This window comes from Ailuropoda melanoleuca, chromosome 5 (genome assembly GCF_002007445.2).
Source record: "Ailuropoda melanoleuca isolate Jingjing chromosome 5, ASM200744v2, whole genome shotgun sequence".
NCBI lineage: Eukaryota > Metazoa > Chordata > Mammalia > Carnivora > Ursidae > Ailuropoda > Ailuropoda melanoleuca.
Genome location: NC_048222.1, coordinates 41175092 through 41178410, shown reverse-complemented (window position 1 = coordinate 41178410; position 3319 = coordinate 41175092). Strand labels below are relative to the sequence as shown.

Below are 3319 nucleotides of genomic sequence, written 5' to 3'. Positions count from 1 at the left end.
CATATGCTCCATGTGTGATGTGGCAGTTGTGGGCTGTGTGTGTGTTGTGCACAAGGGCAGTGTTAGTTTTCTATTGCTGTGCAGCAAATGAGCACACATTTAGCAGCTTAAAGCAACATGCGTTGATCAGCTCACAGTTCTGTAGCTTAGAAGTCAGGTGGGAATGGTTGGGGTCCTTGCTGAGAGTCCTACAAGGCCAAAATCAAGGTGTGTCTGGGCTGGGCTCTTCTCTGCAGGCTCCAGGGAAGATGTGCTTCTAGACTCACTCAGGTTGTTGGCAGAATTCTGTTCCTTGTGATTGTAGGACTGCTTGCCTGTTTCCTTGCTGGCTGTCAGCTGGGGGTCGCTCTCAGCTCTAGAAGCCACTTTCTGGTCCTTGCTTGTGGCCCCTCCACTTCCAAAGCCAGCAACCGTGTGTCAGATCCTTCTGGTGCTTCGGAGCTCTCTGATGCCCTCTTCTTTTTTTAAAAAATATTTTTTTTATTTATTTGAGAGCACGAGCTGGGGGAGAAGCAGGCTCCCCGTGGAGCAGGGAGCCCGATGTGGGGCTCAATCCCAAGACCCTGAGATCATGACCTGAGCCTAAGGCAAATGCTTCATGACCGAGCCACCCAGGCGTCCCACTGATGTCCCCTTCTGCCACTACGGGAAGAAAAGAAGAAAACTTGCTTTTAAAAGGCTCGTGTGATTAGATTAAGCCCGCCCAGATAATCTCTCTTTCTCCCGAGTGCCATAATCACAGGAGCGATAGCTCATGTTCATAAATACCACCCACGCTCAGAGGGGAGGGGTCTGACAAGGTCAAGGGTCAGTGGGGATCATTCTTAGAATTCTCCCTCCCACAAAGGCTGGGTCTGAATGCCTTTGATCCTAGTTTCCTCCTCTGCAAAGTGCAGGTAATTGTATCACATGAAGATATGGTGAGAATTAAATTCATTTATCCACATATATGAACAAACATTTGCCAAGCACCTTCTCTGTGCTGGGGGCCGCTCTGGGCACTAGGGATCCGGCTGCAAACATGACAGGCAAAGGTGACGTGCAGGAACGGCCAGCAGCCCAACTTGGCCTGTGCTTGGGCAGCAGTCCCAGAGTCTCTGGCTTGGGGCTGACATTTCAGGCCGTCGTCACCCCTCTCCCCCTGCAGCCTGGCACAACCTGTTGCGCCCTCCCTGGGCCCAGGAGCAGACATCTCCCAGTTGTTGGGAGGACAAGCCGCCTCTCCTGAGCTCAGGCATGCAAAGTGGTGGCAGCTGCAGCATGTCCCTCCATCAGCTCCATCCAGGGATTCAGAGGATTCACCCGCAGATGTCTCCTGGGACATTTAAAGCAATTAAGACAATCCCTACTGACTGCCCACTATGCTGTGCTTCCTCCAGGCCACCCTCCCAGATTGCCTGCGGTGGGGCACCTTCCCTCTTGGGCGACCACAGTCCAGCCTGTTCCTCTCCTGCTGCACGGTGCCCCACCCTCCCTGTCCTACTCCACTGGGGGGCCGTAGCTTACCTCCATTCCTGGTCTCTGGCTGGAGGGCTGCCTGGAAGAGTTGCCTGAAGAGGCAACTGATTGAAGTCCTGTCAGTTTCAGCCTTGGCCCCTGTACCCCCAGCTTGAGAGAAAATAGAGGCCAACATAGAGGCTCTTGCTTTCAAGTGGTGGCTCTAAAGCCCTAAGCTCTCACCTTCCTCTCCCTGCAAGTCCTACTAAAAGGGCTTCTTCCTGCACATCTGCCCCGCACCCTGCCCCAGATCCCCTTCTTGCCTGAATCTTCAGTTCCAGTCCTATTTCACTGCTTGCTGTCACCCAAACTCGAAGACCCTCACCATTTCCTCAGTCCTAAAAAACCCTCCCTCTGTCCGCCCCACAGATGTCTAAGGAGTGAGTAATTGATGGTGGCTGGTGAGCAGAGCGGGAAGAGGGCTGGTTTGAATCCCGGCTGTCTCTCAGGGACTCGATGGGGAAGGCTATGTTCACTGTAGTGGGGGCCACCAGAGTCAGCTGGTGCCTCGTTGTGGTGTAGACACTCTGGAGTGGAGAGCTGGGGGCGGGGGAGGGGTGGTGGCAGGAGCTGCTGGCATGGGCATCCAAGTACAGACAAGGCTCCTGGACATGAGTCAGGCTGAGGGACATGGCCCAGGACAAAGCTTGGCTCTCAGAGGGAAGGGTCATCTAGGCACAATGGGGGTCCTTGGGTTGTCACTGGAAAGGGAGACTTATTGGTTCTGACCAAGAGGGGCCATGGAGGAAGAACATTTTTTTAAAAGGTTGGAAAACTCATGTTTATTCACTGTGAGATTCCTGTGAGATCATGAGCTATGCTTTGGGAGCCTTAAAACCTAAGAGAACTTGGCAAGGGATCCTACAGGTGGCCTTGGTAGGTGGGGAACACAGCCTGGGAAACATGGATGGGTTGCTTATACACAGATCTGAGCTCTGAATGACATGATGTCACTGGGGGAGGGGCTCCTCCCCCAAGAGCAGGGGCCTCTGCTAGCCCTTAACGGACACTCACAGTTATAGATAAAGGGGATGATGTATGGACGTACCGCACGTGTGCGCTCATCTCCTTTCTGGGGACCATCTGCCCGCTTTTCCTTCGGCCCAGAGAGTAGAGAGCCGGCCCAGTAGAATGGATCATTGAGGAAGTGCGGGTTCCCTGTGACAGCCCAGTGTGAGAGGCTGCTGACCTCAGGGAGCAGGAATGCAGGCTGTCTGAAATCATGGTGCTGATGGACAGAAGGGAAAAGGCTGCATTCTTTCCTCGCAGAGAGCTGCCAGGCGTGAGCACACGTGTGTATGTGTGTACGTCTGTGCGTAGCAGGAACCCAAGAGAATGACATTTCAATGGCTGAGCTCCAAGTCCGCTCCCAAAAAATGTAAAATTAATGTAAAATTTGGTCTTTCTTCCTGCTGTGTTCCCAGTGCCCTTAAGAATGACTGGCTGGCTGGAGCTCAGGGACTGACGCAGGTGGGCAGTGCCATTGGCGTGCTCAGCCAGGGCTTCTGCCCGGACTGTCCCCACCGGGTACCCTGCTCTCTGCCCAGAGGCCTCCTGAGGGTCCTTCTGGTTTGTGGCTCTGCCATCCTCAATGCCCAGCCTCCATCCTGAGCTCTAAACTGAGTGTTGGCCATGTCCCAGTTGTGGGGAGCGTAGATGGAAGCGGAAGACATGCTCTTCTTCTCCGAGGGCAGATGGAAGCTGGGCCGATCACCAGCGCTTATGCCCAGGAAGCCAGAGCGCAGTCCCGTGGCCCACCTAGCGACCAGGCAGGCTGGCAGAGATCCCCGGCTCACAGGCAGGGGTTCTGTTATTAAAGGAG

General features: G+C 54.3%; 1 long non-coding RNA gene across 1 annotated transcript; it reads right to left on the bottom strand.

Moving 5' to 3' along the window:
* Positions 1–439: 439 nt before the first annotated feature.
* On the bottom strand, positions 440–2624 carry LOC117802236. The gene is made up of 3 exons (XR_004625304.1): positions 2546–2624; positions 1507–1608; positions 440–642 (listed from the first exon to the last, which is right to left on the bottom strand). It is a non-coding gene; the product is annotated as an uncharacterized LOC117802236 (long non-coding RNA).
* Between the last annotated feature and the right edge of the window lie 695 nt (positions 2625–3319).